Genomic DNA, 19,794 nt, shown 5'->3' on the forward strand with positions numbered 1-19,794 from the left:
AATCTAGATACGGCTTTGGGTTTTCTCAGGAGTGTGAAATTGGGAACGTGTGTAAGTGCTGTGCTGAAAAAGAATCAAGAACTCCGCATTAATTCACTAATAGGTCAGAAAGAAGAAGAAATAAAGGATTTACTAAATCTCATAGATAGTTTGAGATTTAACATGCTAATATAAAGGACTAATAAATTTTCTGGTTCATAGCCAGTGAGACTTTTTTAATTCTGCAGTATATTTAGGTACTAGGTTTATTACTACCTTCAAATGACTGAAGAAGATAATGATCATTAAACAACGACCTCAGCAATCTGGCACAGTTTAACACTTACATTTTCTTCCTTTTAATTTTAATTTCAAAAAACAGTATAAAAGCATTTTCAATCTTCTAGTTTTGAGAAACTCGAGTTCTGCCAGAATGTTGAGTGTCGAATTCCATTTTGCTGGATTCTTTATTGTGCAGTCTAGTCCCAGCCAGATTGCCTTCCAAGTTTGCAAACAAAACACCTTTTTCATATCATTCTGCCACATTCCAAGCTGAATTGTGCAAAACCCCCATAACAGTGATATAGATTAGGTATTAAACTAAAGTATTAGGGCTCATTGCTGCAATACTGGTATCAATGGAAACCTGCCATGAATTTTGGTGGAGGCAAGTCTCTATTCCTTGGTTTTAAAAGTCATTTGTCATTTGGTTTTTGTTGGTTTGAACCTCGTTTTGGGATAGTTCACTGGATCACAGGAAGTTTTGGCTATTCATTTTACATGTTCTTATCATGTACAAAAGTCAATTTATTGCCTTTCTTTGGGCTCCTTTGGGCACTTGTGACAGAGCACACTTGAGATGTGCAGCTGGTTTTTAATTGTGTCTCTGTTTGGCACCCAATTTCATGCCAGTGAGGTATTTCCTCCCACATTGTATGTTCTTTACCCAGCCAAAATATGCCATTTCTTTGCAATCCAATGTGTCGCAGTTGAATTGGAATCAGCAGTTTCATTGGTTTAAGCTGGTTTAGTAAACCCAGTACTGTATTAACTCTCTCCAAGAACCTCTGTAGGACTTCAAACCTGTATTTTCTCAGGGATTCCACAAGTGTGCCATGTGGTAGTAGTTAACACCTCTTAATTGATTATTAAGGTTATTCTCTTCAGAAATTATTTAGTAATATTTTATCTGTAAAAAATTTACTCTGGCTCTACAAGTTCTGTGAAAAAAACCCCAACCACTCACTCAAACAAAAACAGAAGAAAAAGTGCCCCCCAAGTACCTCTTTTTATTAATTTATATCTGTATATGAAACAAATGAAAAAGGAACAGCAAAGAAAAAGAAAGTCTGACAGAACTTAGGTTTCATGCAAAAAAATCACAGAAAACATGTGTCAGTCTAATTCTTATTTTTAAAAATAAGGAATAACAAGGTCTGAAAACTTGCACAAATATGTTTTGTAACTGGGGAAAGAGAGTCATGGAGTCTGATAAGACCAGTTAATAAGTATGTGATTGCTCTTTTTTGCATGTGCTTCTGATAATTGATATCACTCCAGCATCATTTTGCTATGGTAATAATAAAATGTTTATTTCCTACTTTTTTCTTCTAAATCCCGGGAAATGAAAGGTGTTATTTACCTGCTACAGCACCTGTGTAGAAACTTTATGTTGGGATTTACTAACACATATGTGTGCAATATATATGTTTATACATATAAGCCCACTCTGCAGACAGTCTGGTGTGTGCTATTGCCTCTTTCTGGTGAGAAGAATGTACTTGTGTATAAGCAGAGGAGCACATTTTGCTCCAAACAATCCAGGCAGAACTGGAAATAAGGAGAAATGGAAAGCAGATTTGATTATACAGTTCTCAAGACTCAGATATCTTGTTCTGCCTTTCCCATCTAAATGCATAAGTTGTACTCAAAGCTTTTGCTTGGTGTGCTTCTGTCTTTTGGTTTTTATTCAGCATCATTTTCCTGAATTTTTTTCTCTTCCTGATTCCAAAGATTTTAACAGCTGTTCTGCTTTTCCCAGACCCATTCACCTCCAGTCTGCAAAACAGTTTACCTTTTTAGCAGTGAAATTCCTTCCTTAAGCTTTATCCACAGCAAATACCTTTCAAGGATGTCTAAAAAGTCAAAATCACAGGCAGATCAGGAGTTTTAATGAACCCAACTCCCAAGCAGATGTGGTGGGATGCCTGGGATCTTGTGAGTTCTGAAAATGTGTCTTTACTGTGTGCCAGTTCCTCACCAACAGCTTTGCAATAACAGGGTAAATGGCACATTTTAGTCTTAAATGTGAAGTGCAATTCTCTTCAGCCTTCTCAGTTTTGTTTATTGTTTAAAAAAACAAAAAAAAAAAAAAATCAAAACCGCACAAACCCTGAGCCCTTACAGGGCCAGTAAAATTCCAAAATTCCCTCCACCAGACTCCAAAGCTCTTGGACAATCAATGATACTGAACATGTCAGTGGGTGACCAGAGTTTGGTGCTTCCTGTAGAAGACTCATGAAATCTCTTTATTTTATACTCTGACATTGCTGACATTGGCCAGACCTTGCCCTCCCTCAGTTGAAGGTACAGCTTGCTTGTTCTTGCCCCTTTTATAAATTATTTTTTCCCCTTTCTGCCTTGAGCTTTTCTTACTCAGGTGTAGAAGCTTCTGTGGAGCCAGAAGCCCATGGACACCTCTCTGTTCAATTTGTACCTGGAAATGCTGTGTTTGCCCTCAACATAAGAGCAGTCTATGAACACTTGGCATTTCTAGTTAAATGGATGACAGACTTTCACTGAGGGTTAGCTAAACAATAAATAGCCAGAAATTAAATAAATAGCATTTTGCCTCCTTAATTTAATTTTCTATGTTTTTTTCATCAATATCCTGCATTTGTGTGGCCATTCACATTAATTCAGTGTCTAGAACTTTGAAAGGATTCATTGTAACCTTCTTTACAAAACACCCTTCATAAGTTAAATTCTTAGCTGCTAATTTAATGGAAAAGTGTTGGAGTTATTCCTTTTTCCTTTCACCCCAATGGAGTTCTTGTTAGACTTGGCAGCACATTTTTTGACAAGATGTGTGTGTGTGAGTGCACAGATGCAATGTCAGATTCAGTGGCACTGACAGGCTGTGGAGGAGCTCTGCAGGAGTAAAAATCACCCTGTAGAACACACTCCAGTGTCAGCAGAGGGGTTGTTCTCTCAGGTAATTAATTATGCAAAAAAAAATTGTCAGTGCTTTAAAGGTAAGTAGGGATGAGTAACAAAGCTAGATAAATATGTATTATAGATCATGTTATTTCAGACTTTTTGTTCCCTAAAATATTGAGAGCACAAAAATAGACTGAATTATGTAACTCCACTCATCTCATCTCCTTTTTCTGCTTCTGTAGCATCTTGTATGTGGAAGGTGCTGGACCAGCACCTGCATTTCTAAGAGCACAGACACTGCTAATCCATCCACCAGGAGGCCACAGACAAGGAGGTTCAGAATGAAAATCTTCATAGGGGAAACTATTTCCTTTTTGTTACTTTCTTGTGTTTCTGTTTAATAGATAAATAATTTTGTAAGAATCCATTTAACATTTACTAGACCATAATACATTCTGCATTAATGATGAGACAGCAATTTGTGCTTACAGTTTAGAACTAGTAAACTAGAAATGGAGAATGTTTGTGGTGGTGCTCTTTAACAAGGACAGCACTGTGCTTCACATTCCTTATTTAAACCTCTTTGATGAGCTGAAAAGCTCTTGGATGACACTAATGTGAATATCATTTAACACAGTTCAGGTAAGCACATCTATAATTTACAGAGGAACAGCACAACAATTTATGGGATGAATTTAAGTTAATATTCTTCACTGTGGTTTTAGATAATTACTATACAATGCTAATTAGAAAGGAAAAAACCATCCTGATTCTTTGTTGTGATATACTTTGTCTATAATATACTTTTGTTCTGTAACCATAACTCTTGGTCCTATGCAGAGAAAAGACCATAAATGCAGCTCACCTGGATCTGGTGACAGGAGTAAACCAAAGCTCTGCACTGTTCATGAGGGATTCTCACTGGACATGTAGGATCAGGCATAAAAGTGCATTGATTATCTCTTGCAGTGTTCTTCAGCTTCAGGGTGATACTGTGCTGGTGATAGAGTGCTGGTGAATGGAGCTGCATCCAGCTGGTGGCCGGTCACCAGTGGTGTTCCCCAGGGGTCTGTGTTGGGTCCAGTCCTGTTTAACATCTTTATTGATGATTTAGATGAGGGGATTGAGTCCATCATCAGCAAATTTGCTGATGGCACCAAGTTGGGAGGGAGTGTCGACCTGCTGGAAGGCAGGAGGGCTCTGCAGAGGGATCTGGATAGACTTGAGAGATGGGCTGATTCCAATGGGATGAGGTTTAACAAGGCCAAGTGCAGGTCCTGCCCTTTGGCCACAACAACCCCCTGCAGTGCTCCAGGCTGGGCACAGAGTGGCTGGAGAGCAGCCAGGCAGAAAGGGACCTGGGGGGACTGAGGGACAGGAAGCTCAACAGGAGCCAACAGTGTGCCCAGGTGGCCAAGAAGGCCAATGGGATCCTGGCCTGGATCAAACACAGTGTGGCCAGCAGGAACAGGGCAGTGATCCTTCCCCCTGTACTCTGCGCTGGTGAGGCCACACCTTGAATGTTGTGTTTGGTTCTGGGCCCCTCAGTTCAGGAAAGAGATTGAGGGGCTGGAGCAGGTCCAGAGAAGAGCAACAAGGCTGGTGAAGGGACTGGAGCACAAGTGCTGTGGGGAGAGGCTGAGGGAGCTGGGGGTGTTTAGCCTGGAGAAGAGGAGGCTCAGAGGTGACCTCATCACTGTCTAGAACTACCTGAAGGGAAGTTGTGGCCAGGTGGGAGTTGGTCTCTTCTCCCAGGCACTCAGAAATACGACAAGGGGGCTTAAACTCTGACAGGGGAGGTTTAGGGTGGATATCAGGAAGAAGTTCTTTCCAGAGAGAGTAATCAGGCATTGGAATGGGCTGCCCAGAGAGGGAGTGGATTCTCCATCCCTGGAGGTTTTTAAGATGAGACAAGACGTGGCACTGAGTGCCATGATCTGGTAATCAAAGTGGGGTTGGATGAAGGGTTGGACTTTATGATCTCAGAGGTCTCTTCCAACCCAACTGATTCTATGGTTCTGTGATTCTTAAAGAACTCTTATCTCAGATGGCAATTTCCAACTGGGCTTTATGTCTTGGATCAGGAATGGTGGTTCTACATAGAACTGAGTTGGCCATGATTTAACAGAAATGGTATGTAATACATTTAATATGATGTAGTTTGACCTTTCAATTCCTCAAACAACAGGAAAAAGTTGAAGTGCATTTTAAAAAGTGTTTTATTTTTTGTCATTCTCTTACCACTGTGAAGGCTTTTTCCAGTCACACTTTGTAAGCATTCATGTTGTTTACTAAAAACTATTTCTATCTGCTGAGTTTTGTTTCCAACTCCACTGCACCTCTGAGGGAACATGCAAGGTGTGTGCAAAGGTATAAAGTACTTTGAACAATAAATAAACACAGCAGAAGTTCATCCCATGTGTTTATTGATAGCTTTGTCCTCTGTGCTGCCATCTAGTTCTGATCAGGAGAAAAGAAGCAAATGCTCCGTTTCCAAATCCTCTTTATCATGTTGAAATATAGAACATTGTATTTTAATAAGAATATTCATGATTTGCATGGCAGAGAATTTATCCCCCTGTTGCACAAGGGGGATTTTTGCTAACTGAAGCTGTGGGTTGCTCACTCTTCCCAGAGAGACAGGGGAAAAGTTGAGCTTTTATTTTTGGGTTTTGTTCCTTTCCAAAAACCTTTGGGTTTTGGGTTTGTTTGGTTTGGTTTGATTGGTTTTTGTTTGTTTGTTTGGGTTTTTTTAGACTCCAAAGGCTGCATTCATCTCACCTACAGGGTTCTTTCAGTGGAGAGGGTCAAGCAACTCCTTTCTATTTCTGTGATGTTGATAAATGGAATTGTGAATCAAATTACAGAATTACTGTGGTTGGTATTGTTTCTCTTTTATATTAAAAATCTACAAAGTAAACTATCAATTTGAGATATTCTTTGTTAGAAATTATGGAGAATTTTTGCATTGATTTCTTAGGATTCTATCTCAAGGTGTTGGGTTCCAACTTTAAAGGAAAAAAACAACAAAGCAGGAGTTCAGCTGCACCTGTGGAAGTCAGTAGGAATGGATTTATCTCTCAAAAAACCCAAAGAGAATTAATTAAAGAGAATTAATTAAAGAGAATTAATTAATTAAACTCTGATGGTATATAATGACTAAAACAATGAGACTCTCAACAGTTATGTACCTTTAATTATTTAATAATCTGTCTAGGAGCCAAAGACTATGAAATAGTCATGGTAAACTCAGTGAATCTGTCTTACATTGCAATAACAGAAATAATACTTTTAGGATATATTGAACAATGTTTTTTAAGTGAAGATGTTTCGTTTTTATGTAACTAAAATGTAATGATTTTTTGTAATTTGCTTGAAATAATTTAGGAAAGTATTAATAATAGTTAATTTTACTTCATATTTTAAATTCCATTTGTTAATGTAAATAGTTAAAGAAAAATGACTGGCAAATACTCTTGCCAGTAATTCTACTCTACAGTAAAATAGAATTAAGGAAATAGATTTTAAGGTTAAACGCACTCAAATTTGATTACATATGTTATTCTAATGGGAATATAACATTAAAACCCCTAATTTCTGCATTTTTGCCCTGATGAAAAGTTTTATTAATTATCACATGAATGTTACAGAGTAAGTACCACCTTAGGGACAGATGGAAGTTGTTGGACAAACACTGAAGCCAGTGGCAGCCCACAAAGGGCAGGGATAAATCTTGTATCTTATCCCAGTGTGGACTTTGGAGTTAAAACTGGATATGCAGTTTCTATTGTTTATTTTAGGAGCATCCCTTCTCTTTTTTTTTTTTTTTTTGTCATTGATTTTTTGGAACTCAGAGCAAAAAAAGAAGAAGCTGTTGCTATAAGGAAGTTTTAAATACAGGAAACATTTCTTTGGCAAAGACCAATAAACTCTGGAGATCCCAGAGTCAACTATTTATCTTAAAAGTATTTTCCAGAAAACAGTAACTGTTAAACTGAAGACCAGCTATAGATTGTGCATCAAGCCATAAATCAGGATCAGTTGATTCAAACTGCTTGTTAATGTCACTGAAACTTTATTATATAGAAGAGTCATTATTTATTCACAAGGAGACATGTTTTATAAATATTTGGCAAATACATAGCCATAATAATTTCCTGTCTAATTTGAAGGAAGATTTAATGATCTCAAAGCCATAATAATTTTCTGTCTCATTTGAAGGATGATTAAATAATCTCCAAGACCTTTCAAATATGAAGGAAGTGGGTTTGTGCCTCTGTCTCCAAGTTTTGCACATGTTGGAGTATTTGTAAAGGAACTGGTTTCTCCCCCCCTGTGTTCTGCCCCAGCAACCCCCACACTGAACCCCTTCCCTTCCCTGAATTTTCAGTTTTTCCTTTTAATGAGATGGAGGTGTAATACTTGATCTTTACAGTCTTGGCCCAGCCACACTTTTGCCTCTTCCCATTGGGACAGCAATGGATATAAACCCTGTGCCTGCTGCAGGTGGTTCTGCTGTGGCAGGGATGCTCAGAGACATGAGGTGTGCCCAGGGCTTTTGGCCTGGCACCCAACTGGGAGCTTCCTGTCCCTTTCTACTGCTCACAAAATCAGTGTCTGTTAGTTTCATTTTTCTTCAACTGTCAGGAATATTTAATATCTTGATACCATTTGGCTCTGACACGTTGCTTTCTATGGAAGGCATTTGAGCTCAACTAAACTGGTATCTCTTCAGATTCCAAAATATCTCCTGGTTTCCATCAAGGGAACACATTAAAAAAATTATAGTAGTTATTCTTCATCCAGCTCAGGTTTCTCTTTCAATATTGGACCTGAGAAATATGTTGCCATTAGTTAAACTAATCCAGCTCACTTAGTTTCAGACACTGGAGTTGATGATAATACTTTTGTGTTCCTTTGAACAATAAATTGAATTCTTTCAACTATATGATAGGGTTAAAAATGTCTAACATAAAAAGTCTCCCAGTCAAAAATTTCCTAAGTTTATCTTGCTCCCATTTCTCTTTACTTTTATTATCTGGTCATCAAGGCACTGATCTGTATTGTTTCTTCATCTGTCTTCTCTGTATTGGACAGCATTTGGTTTTTTGAAACACCAAACTAAAGCAGCCATATTTCTATGGAATCTGATCAATTTGCTAAGGGCCTGATTCCAAAAGCATTATCCTTTTAGACAGACTTACCCAACTACTGAACTTTATTTTCATAGTCTCTTTCCTGGGTTTGGTTTTGGGACTGTCTTCCATGTAAATGGATTTTTTCAAACAAAGCATTGACTGGACCATCTTTAGTTGTCTGATCCCATTTTACTGAACGTGAGAAATCACAGAAATTATTAAAAGGGTAATGCATTGACTTTGGGCTTCCTGTGTTTCTGGCTGGTACCTGCCAACAGGTTATAATTTCCACTTGTAAATAAGGTTGATTTCTCTCTTTTGGCATGATTAGAATAGTGTCCATTTTCTCTGTTATGGTTTTATTATGGTTTCTTCTTTGTATGCATGTAAAACACAGGCATCTGTTACAAAGAACAAGAGGATAATCCTGGATGGACTAAAAATCCTTCTTTGCAGAAAGTATGCATTTTACATATTTGGTAGAATGTTTTTTAAAAATTTATTCTAAATATTCAGTTTAAGGTATAGAACCACAGAGGCATTCAAAAAGTCTGAAACCCAACTGGCAGAAATCAAGCAAAATTATGGGCTGAAAAAAACAAACCCAGGTCTTCATGTATGGTGTTCATGCAAATTTTTTGGTTCATTTTACTTAATAATTTCCTCCTGATTTGCTGAGGGGTGAGAGGGAGGAGTCATTTGCATTCCCTGAGGGCACAAAGAGCCCTGTTTCTCTTTCCTCCTCTCCTCCCCACCCAGTCTCTCCAAATACACAAATTGGGAAGCTGAAGAGTGATACCATGGCAGCTTTGTCCTGAAAGTGTCCTTTGTTCTCAGGTCTCTCTGCTTCTCTTTAGTATTTTTTGCTACAGTGGTGGGATTGTTTTTTCCTGATTTGTTTTTGTTCAAATATAATGTAGTATTTGCAAAAGATGTTGTATAAAGTCCTACATAAGTCAGCTCTGGGCATAAACCCCAATTTTGAAGGAATCCATGAAAGCCTGGTCTGCAGGTATTGATAACTGTGTTTCATTGTGTGACACATTCAGGTATAATGTGACTAATTGACTCAGGGTTAGTCTTACTGGCCTAATTTTAGAACACTTCCCAACTGAGGAAAAGTAATACCAAAGAGAGGGTGTATTTATTTCAGATTTTTTAAAATTATATATTATCATTGAAGTATTCATGTTTGTAACTTATTTCAGATTCTAGTGAATATTAACACATTGACATTAAATCCTTCAAGAACTGGTATGTAATAACCTCATTTTGCTAATACTGAAGTAAAGAGTCCGATACATAAAAATTAGTGTGTTAATGGGGAAAGATTCCTTTGATATGAAAAGAGAAATAATTACATTTTACGCTGTCATCTTCACATTCATTCCCATTCAAAATTTGTAATACCTGCTTAGGAGATATTTTGAGAAGAAAATAACATGGAAAGAATTTCTCAGAGCTGGTGCTCAGCATTAGCAAGGCTTGTCTAAGGGAAAGATCTCTGTGGCTTTGTCTCTGTCCAGAGCTGCTGCTTGGGGTTATCCATGGCCATGGAAAAAATTAAGAGTCTTATCCTAGCACTTAGTTTTCACGTTCAGGATTAACATAATAACAAAAACTGTTTAAAAAGCAAAGTCTTTTTTGAATGGAAGCTTAAACTAAATAATTCTGCAGTCTGAAGGAGGCGTGCCCAGGGCACACCACACAGATGTGGAATATAGGAAGCTCTGTCTGCCCCACATTCAGAGGTAGCAGCATGAAAGTATTTCAGCCAACAATGTTTCCACAGCTTTTTCAGTCTTTACTGACCACCTTGGCAGAAAAAAACAAAAACCCCCAAACCTCTCCCCTAAGTCTCCCCCCAAACCCCAAAATGACAAACCAACCAACCAACCAACAAATCCAACCCCCCAAAAGACAAACCCCCACAAAACCCCCAAACCTAATCCCCCAAACCACCTCAAAATGATATCATCATTGTGCAGAGTCATCTTGTAAGCATTTGTTAAGTTCTCTGTTGCTCTACTGGAGCATTATCAAAGGAAACTCTACTCTGCTGACAGCAAGCAAGAAGTCCTTCTCTGATGGGAGGGAAATCTAGGGATGAAGCATTGAGGGATACAAGGATATTCTTGATCCTTACATACTGGATTTGTCTAAAGCTGCTTCTTCCTTTTGTTAGACTCCTTTGTTAAGGAGTTTTGCCTAATTCTCGCTGTTGCAATCACGACTAAAGAGCCCACATGCACTAGTGCTGTTTCTGTTCCTACCGAGTGCACTCTCTGTCTCCTGCAGTGCAGGACTAAGTGGTAGAAAATTCATTCATGCTCTGAGTAACTGAAAACTGGTTTGTGTTCTCTAAGACAACAGAGTCAATACCTAGCCTTGCTAGACACAAATGAGCACTGAGGAAAACACCTTTTCCAGAAGGCAGTTCTAAATCAGAAACAAGTTTACATATTAAAAGGGAAAGGATAGAAACTCCAGCTACTCTGTTAGAGTAATCAGTGCCTTTTTGGCAACCAGCACATTTTCCTGTTCCAACATCTTTGCCAGAACCTAAAAAGATCTTTCTTCTGGTATTTGCAGAAAGATATAAAACTGATGGCTGCAAGGAGATCCAGCACACTGGAATATATACAACAGGGGATTTCCATGTGACTGAATGGAAGTGCTGTCAGGTTACAGCTGGCAGCCATCAAAACTCAACTGAATTACTAATACTCGCTTTAAATAATTCATTCCTGTGTCAAGAGAGTTATCAGAGTCCTGAAATTATTAAATATCCCTCAGAAAAGCAGCACTATATGAAAAAATCTGCACTGTCTTTAAGTCCGTGTCTCCTTTTAACCCCATCCCTTCTTTATCTGAATTTCCATACCAAGGAAGTGGTGGGGGGGTTGGTAGCACTCAGGGCACTTTAAATGGATTTCAGGGCTTGGCACCTGGTCAGCTTCTCACAAGTGTCTTGAAAGTACAGTAAACTGTCCTGGAAAGCATTCCAGAGATAAACTTGGAATTCCACATAACAAAAGTGATAGTCTTACCATGATTTTTCCTGGATCTGTCTCATGGAAAAGTGAGGATTAGGGACAAAGTTAACATCAGATATGCAGTCAAAGCAGGGCTGAGGAGAACAAGAACATCAGTATTTTCTGTTCTAGTGCCCAGATTTACCAAACTGGTAAACCTTGGCAGTTTCATGTCTGTGCAAAATATATTTTCATATATCAAAACAATAAAAGAATCAAATTAACACATCATAGTAGATGACACTGATTTCAGCTGAATGTCACTTTGTGCTAAGCTGTTTTAAAAGAAAAGCCTGAGTAAAAAGAAATCTGAAATAGTTCATATGTGTACAGTTTAGAACATAAGAAAGAACTTTTAACGTAGCTGAGAAATGAAATACTTCAGATTTGCATCTTCAATTTGATGCAATAATAGTGTAAGGCTGGTAATGAGGTTCAAAATTGGGACAATCACTGGGACAAAGTAGTGACGTGTATGAAATTAAATACTCCACTTTGATATGTAAAATTCATACCTTTTGTAGGCTGAAATGCAGATCCTTGATTTCTATAATTTCAGAGCACCCCCATTTTAGGTTCCAATACCTTGGAACTCCGAATTAGGATGATGGTGAGTGCCAGTGGGATCACACAAAGACAGGAAACAGGTCAAGCAAGAGAAGTTGCTGCAGTGAAATATCCTGGAGCCCTGTCATCAGATGGCAACTTGTGTTTCTGCTGCAATTAATTCACCTCTGACCTGCATTTGCATGACTATTTCCAGAAGCTGGAAGAGGGGCCAGATGTGGATTTCCTGCTTTCACATTGCATCAGAAGTACATTTTGCCCATAAAAGTGCTAGTTTAAATTCTCCAGCCATTTGCACTCCTGTCCAGTTGTTGTACCTGGTATGTAATTTCCAGTATTATTTATACTCTGACCAAATTTGGCCCAAAGACTTCCATACAAGCTGCAGTCACTTGAGCTACAGTAGATTTGAAATATCTAATGTACTACAGATGGCACTTGACTAGATATGGCTCTGTAGCCAAATATCTGTGTGTATTTGGATCTATAGTCAAGACTGATGATTGCAGTTTGGGATAAATAATTTCTGATCTGGAATACCTCAGCTTCATTCAAAATTATTTATTCCATTCAGATTGTTTTTGCTTTTTTTTAACACACAGGTATAGCTTTGGTTGGTTACTGACAATGCTGCTTTCATAGATTTGCAGTGACATCATTTCATTCCAGCTTTGTAACATCATGCCCCATAGGCTCACACTGACATCAGTTTGAAAACTTTGAGAGGATGCTTTGTACTATTTAAAGGAAATTAAACCTAAGTATAAACATTATTGAAATTATGGCACTCTTGTTCCCAGTGTAAATTAGAAGTCATTTTAATGAAACCCATGGCGTTAAATAAATTTATATCAGGCCTGTTCATTTAAAAACTAACCTCTAGTCTTAATTCAAGCAAGATCTGATAAAACAATCTGTCTCTAGATACTTTTCAAATGTAATTTTCTTGGTTATGCATGTAATTCTGCTGATTTAAAAACCAGGGGATAGAGGTAGGAGGCAGCTTCCAAATCTCTGCCTCTTACTTGGGAAATCTGTGACTGTTTTCATCATTTTGGTGTTGCCCTGAACTGTTCATATATGAGACTGTGGAAAACAAATCTGGAGAGTTTTGTTTGCTTTGTCTATTAGATCTTAACTAAGAGAACATGGGCTAAGGTTTCCAGCATAACTAGGAATCTCAAAACAGAAGGCACCTGGAGCACTCTCAGGCAGCCAACAGGTACCATGGGTTATCTGTGCTCTGCACAGCTTTTCTGAAGTATCTTAGGAGAATCCTGACAGTTCTTGTGAATAAAATGTCAGTATTGGCTGCAGGAATATTACCTGAATATTGCCAGCCCACTTATCTTCTATTGTAACCCCCTTATCTCTGGTAGAGGTGCTAATAGCAAAAATATTCTTGTCTGCAGTAGTTTCCCATGAAAGCTACAGCTGCCCCTTTTTCCAGGGAGAGGTCAGTGTAAGCAGAGATCCTTCAGGAGCTGGCAGAGCCCTCACTTCTTGGCACCTTGGGCTTCTTAGAGAATGTTTATTTCCTTATTGTGCTCTTTAATTTCAATTTACGTGAAGATTGCTTGTGTTTATAATGCAATTTGGCAACACAGTGTTGCTAAAAGACAAAGGGTCAGATTTTTTTTGTGACTTGGCCATAGGATAATTAGAGTCCAGAGGCTTGCCAGCACTTCAGACTATGATGAGGAGATATTGTGAAAAAGAGTGAAATAAAATCTATGACAACTGCCATACAAGTAGAAAAGCCCAGATAGAATCATAGATGGGCTTGGGTTGGAAGGAACTTTAAAGATGATCTAATTCCAACCTTCCCGCTATGGGCAGGGAAAACCTGGAATTAATGAAAAATAGCTGGTAGCATGAGTGTATAGCACACTGATATTCAATATAGTTGTCATGTTAAGTATCAGTTATTAATTACTCTCTGTTCACCAGATATACAACAAATAATAGAGCAAATATAGACACGTGCACAGAATTACTTTTAATGTTAAATGCTGGTCAGCTCAAGCTTTTCACCTTTCACCTCTGCCTACAGGGCTCATGAACCTACAAGGTGATGAACCTGGGAGGGCCTTTTTTAGAACAGGAAAAGGACATCTGGTTGAATGAAGCTGTAGAAGTGCAACTGTATAAATATGAGAGGAAAGAAGTCTTTAACTACTCTGTTCTTTTGTCCATGTACCCTTCTTTATATCCATGATGTAGCCCAGGATAAGGCAGGACTGACATTGGTGTGGAGTCCAGAGCTCCACTGCTTGAGATAAGTGGTGAGGGTGTAGGTGCAACTCATCCAGGGAAGGGGTTGGAGTGTGGGATCCTGGGAATGCAGGAACTGGGACCCCAGCCTGAGGGCAGGAGGTGGAACCTCAGCCTGAGTGGAGGAACTGGGACCACAGCCTGAGGGGAGGAGGTGGGACACAGCTCCTGCTGCAGTAAACCATGAGGGGAAACCATCAGAGGCCAAGTCTTCACTCCCTGGCCCAGAACCTCCTGGAAGAGAGTCAGACTCAAAGATCTGTTTCAGGATATTGGATAGGAATTTACATCTCCATAGAGGCAGATTGTGCAAGTTAGGTTTCTGAGCAAATTAACCTAATTGCTTTTAGGATGTGAGTTAGCAGCATGTCAGCTACTCCCCAGGAAAAGTTGAAATGCAGTCCTTCACCTTCAGGCAAATGCTCAGCAACAGCCCCTGCTGGGCTGGCAATAAAACCGTGCTGCACCTCCTGGAGCAATGTCCTGGCCTCAGAGAAGCAGCCAGGAGGGAGGATGGGATGCAGAACAGTTCCCTCTGTCTCCTCCTTGCTGCTGTGGGTGCCATGAGGCATTTGCAGAAAGTTCCACTCCTCTCCATTTCTGTGCTTAGTCCTTTGTGCTTCCGTTCTCTGGCAGGTTTGAGTTTTCTCTCACCTGCAATGCAGGTTGTAGACTTGCATAAAGCATGTGGGTTGTGGAAAGGGAAGGAGAAGATATCCTGTAGAGGAAAGATGGAGGAAAAATAGAAGGAGCAAATCACTGAAATATAACCCATCCTTAAACACAATAAGTGCACCTCAATGTTAATCACCAATTCCTGATGCTATTAGAACAGATTTTTGTAAGCAATATCCTCAATGTAGCCACATTTTAATGAGTCTTTTTATATACTTTTATAGGATAGTATAAAACAATAGTTTCCTTCTAAAAGACCATATTGTTAAATATATTTAAGGATGACCAGACAATAGCCATGTAATCTTTTGAATTAGTCAGGATAAAGGCCCGAAGAATTTATTTACATCTCTATTCTAGGATTGCTAAGCAACCAAGGACAAATGGCTTTATGTCTGGCAAGTATATTGTATTGCTTTTAAAAGCTTTTTAAAAGAACATAAGTTCTTTGGCACAGGAATAAATTGATTGTGAGCATATTACAGCTCCTCTTGGGTAATTTCTGGGCTTTAGTGCATGATCTCCACAGGCTGGTGCGTGTATGGCTGGGACACACATCTCACTTTAATTCAACTTCCTGACTGCCATCACTGCAGTGCATCATGATGGTGGTGTTAGTTTGTGTTGGTTTGTTTATTTCTATATATTGATTTATTTAATAAGCTGCAGCCACACTGAGGTAGGGGCTGGTGCCCATTGGAATGGTGCCCTCTGGGTTATGTTGGGCACAGGCCAATCTCGGCTGCAGCCATTCAGTGAGCAGTTCTGAGAGTGCACATGTTAATCTTAAAATCTGCTCTGAATTGCAGCCATAGAACCCTCTCACTGGTTTATCTCAGTTATTGCAAACTGCACTTCTTACTGTTGATGTTTTACCTCTGCATATTCACAGTTCCTACCTTTGAATAGCCATACACAAAAGAAATGGAAAAAATAAGTCTTGTTAATGCCCAGCCTGGAGGTTTGAAGTATAGAATTACAGCGTATTTACTTGCTGAAGGTCATGCAATAATATGTCTTAGAGCTTATAATTAAACTTACATCTCTCTCATAAATTTGAGGAAGTGAAAATGGTCATATTACTTTCTGATATGGGTTGGATCAGACACCTCAGCACTTGCCAGTCCTGGAAGTAATGGCATGAAGAGATAAAAATCTGGGTAAAAAAGACATTATTGAACTTTTCATAAAAAAAAAAAAAAAAAGTAGGCGCTTTCTGCATCTGAAACTGTAAAGACTATTCTGAGAACGTCCAGTGTACAAATATTTTTTAGTTCTTCTCAAAGATAAATCTGCAAACACAAAGCACGTGACATTCAGTTCCTTGTTAAGGTGTCTGGAGTCTTTTAGTTTTTATTATTTTTTTCCTTGCACAACAAAGTACAATCATTTATGAGATCTTCACTTGTCCTGGACATACTTTCTTAATTCCTTTTTCACGTGCCTTTAATTGATTGTGGTGCTTTTCTGCCTCCTTGTGATTGTCTTTATAACTGCAATCCTGTTGTGTTCGATGGGTTTTAGTGGGGTTTTTTCTGGTGGTGCTTTGTTGGTTGGGGTTTTTTGGTGTTGGTTTTTCGGTGTTTTGTTTTTTGGTTTGTTTTTTTTTTTTTTTGTATAGGCTGTGCTAAGCAATTGAATTGAATCGTGATGACTCCAGGCATGCTTTATTTATTTGTTTATCTATTTATTATTTATTTGGCCTCAGCACATTAAACTGAAATGCTAACAGTCATCTTGAGGGTGTGACCATGCCTGTCTCAACTGAAATTAATTTTGAGTGCTGGGTAAATCAAACTATGTTAAGCATAATTTTAAAACTTCTGGCTCATGATTTTCAGCACGAAGAGAGCTGGCAGCACCTTTATTTCAGTGGGGGTAAAAGATGATGATTTGGGGGAAATGGCCCACAGTCAGTTTGTGACAAACATTAGAAAGATCTCAACTGCAGAGAAGGTGTTGCTGGCTCTGCTGTGCTGGTTTCCCTGAGCAGGGGAGGCACAATAAAGGAAACAATCAAGCATTTTAGCTCCAGCTGCTGCATTAATCTTGCATTCACTTGAAAGCAGCTGTTTGAAGGCCTTTGGAAGAGTAAAAGAAAAGTAATGCGGGAAGAGTTAGGGAACCACACAGTTTGTGCAGTATGTGGTAAGCAAAATTAATCTGTGCTGAGCTTAAAACATCATGTACATCCCTTCCAGAGACGGGCAGTGAGGAGAGTTCTGGAGATGAAGATGGGGACTTCTTTATTTGGTTGCAGAAGAGATTTTCTTTTATTTAGCTCTTTTGGGGCTGTTATTCAGGAAATTAGGAGAGGCAGAACAACTCTTGAGAAAGTAGCTAGAGAGCAGATGGCACTTTAAGGCTGGTAAGAACGTTTTCATGAACTTCTGCAGTGACAGCAGCATCAGTCAGAGGTACCCCATGTGTGTTTGTGTGTGACAGCACAGGGCTCAGTGACAGCAGCATCAGTCAGAGTTACCCCTTGTGTGTTTGTGTGTGACAGCACAGGGCTCAGTGACAGCAGCATCAGTCAGAGTTACCCCTTGTGTGTGTGTGAGGGACAGCACAGGGCTCAGTGACAGCAGCAAAGCCTTCCAGCTTGCTGGGGTGGTGGTCTGAGACAGCAATGTGGGTAAGTTCTAACAACACTGGCATTTCCTTAGTGTTTGGTGCACAATGATTTTGGTGTCAGTGTAATATACACTGCTCTAAAAGCCCATTTTGTGATGTTGTTCTGAACACCTCTCAAAGAAGGACCCCTGGAGGCTAAGATATGAGAAATGAGGGCTGTATCTACTGATAACAAAGAGTCTAAGTGGCTTATATTCAGTAAAATTTAATTTCAATGTGTTCAGTCCTTCTATTTCCCAGTCTCATTAATATTTCACTTTTGGACTGTGAAATTTGTTTTTGCCAAACACCTTTGGATTTTATAGTGGATATTCTCTCAATAAGTATCCTACTCTGTTTCTGAAGCTGGCCTGAAAACTACACTTGCCTCAGATTGCTGCGTTTGGCCTCCAGAGCCCAGCCCAAGTTCCTGTGGAGTCAGAAGGATTTTTTGTGTTGGCTTTTGCAGTACTTAGATGAGATTCGGTGTGTAATTGCTCCTCTTGGTTCCCCTCCCTCCTGAAATACTCTGTAAGAAAGTTAGAATCCAAAGAATAACAACATTGGGCCACATTTTCAGTTCCTATAAAACAAAATAGGGGTTTTTTAAAGTCAGTAAAACTCCACTCGTTTGGGTGAGCTTAATATCTTACATACAGCTTAATAGCAGTTCAAGAAGCCATCAAGCTCTCTAAACTTATTTATATGAAAACCATAACTGGTTAGACCAAATTTTACTTTGATGCCAAAGTCCTATGCAATGACATCTTAGTGTCACTTAGCTTTTGTCAGCTGTTTTCCCTGTTATCTCTGGATACAGCCTTGATGCCTTCCAAAACAATTCCCTCCCTCTGCAATGCTCCTGTCTGCTCATCTGGTTTCCCCTGTGTTTGCTCAGCTTAAAGGAAGATTCTAGAAAGAAGAGCTTCAGACACAATGGAAGTAATGACATTTAAGGCAATCAGAAGCATATGCTGGATTTTATTTTCAGAAAGGATTTTCGTGGTTTCAGCTGCCTGGATAATGGTGTGAAAAAACATGTGTGTCATGAATGTATTTACATTGGTACTCGCTAATAAACTTTATTATTGTAGAATCCAATTCTTTCTCAGAGATCTCATGCAATTGAAAAGGTGAACTGGGTGGATCATAAAATCTTCAGCTGAAGTATGTTGGGGAGGAAACTGCTTTTCCAGTTAGAAAGTAGAGCAAGATTTTTGGGGGTGGGGACATTCTGGGTTTTGGTTTTGTTTTCTTGATAAGAAATCCTTTACACTCTGTGAACCTGGAACAGTTATGAAGCCAGCAGAGTTATTTTTGATTCATGCTGATGCTACTAACATCAAAATATGACTGTAGGAGTAAAATGGTGCATTTGTGGCACAGCACAGCAGGAACAATTGCTATATTTAGGATGTAGGAAAACCTGCTCTGCAGAGAGAAAGCACTCAATGAATTCTATAACAGTATAACAATACAAAGGAGAAGGACCAAAGAGGGGGAAGATAAAAGAAGTACATTTAACATGAGCACCAGGAAACAGCATATTTTTTCTGCACAGTAGTCCCTAAGGGAAATTGAACCAAATATACTTTTTGCTAACTTTCCATCTTAATCAAAAGTCCAGGGATTAACTGTGCTTGGAAGGTGACCCCCCTGTGACAATATATGGGAGGTGAAATTCAGGCACCTTCAACCCCTTCCCACCAGCAGCATCCCATGTTGTAGTGCCCTGATTGGGCTTAAATTGTTTTAATGTGCAAAGTATTTTGGGACAGTTCTCAAATGTCTTTTTAGGCATTCAGAGTGAATGAAGTCACTAAATTAAATTTGTAGACTATTTTCTCAAGGCTCTGTCACCATTTGAACTGCATTTTTCAAACTTGGTGTAAAAACCATTTGCTTCTTTCACTGTCCAGACTAAAGCAGGATTCAAATCTCATATCCTTGCTCAGTTCAAAACTCCTTGGGATGGATCAGCAGTGACTTATAAAACTGTGCTTCACATCAAAACAAAAATGCAGAGGCAAGGATTGCCTTGCATACAAGTGTTTCAAAAGAAAACTGTCAAATGAGATTTCACCTGCAGCTGCTTATTAAAATCAAGAGCTCTATTCCTTATAAACTTATTCTGATTTTCAAATGTTACTGTCCAGCTGGCCATGCCTTCTTCACTCCAGGTGATTCTGTCTCCTTATGTCACAGAATTCAAAGAATGTATCTTTAGGCTGAGATCCTATGATTGTTGTTGGTTTTGGGGTTTTTTTAAGAATTACATTTTTGCCTTTTGTTATCTATGGTTTTGTTTGATTGAGAATGTTTCTTGTTTTGTTGTCCATGCCATGTGTACTAAT

At 39.0% G+C, this 19,794-nt stretch overlaps 1 protein-coding gene across 11 annotated transcripts in view; it reads left to right on the top strand.

Moving 5' to 3' along the window:
• GAS2 (growth arrest specific 2) overlaps positions 1–19,794 on the top strand; it is a 74,354-nt gene that overhangs the window by 51,712 nt on the left and 2,848 nt on the right. The gene's annotated exons all lie outside the window — the stretch shown is intronic.

The sequence above is a fragment of the Pithys albifrons genome, chromosome 6 (genome assembly GCF_047495875.1).
Source record: "Pithys albifrons albifrons isolate INPA30051 chromosome 6, PitAlb_v1, whole genome shotgun sequence".
NCBI lineage: Eukaryota > Metazoa > Chordata > Aves > Passeriformes > Thamnophilidae > Pithys > Pithys albifrons.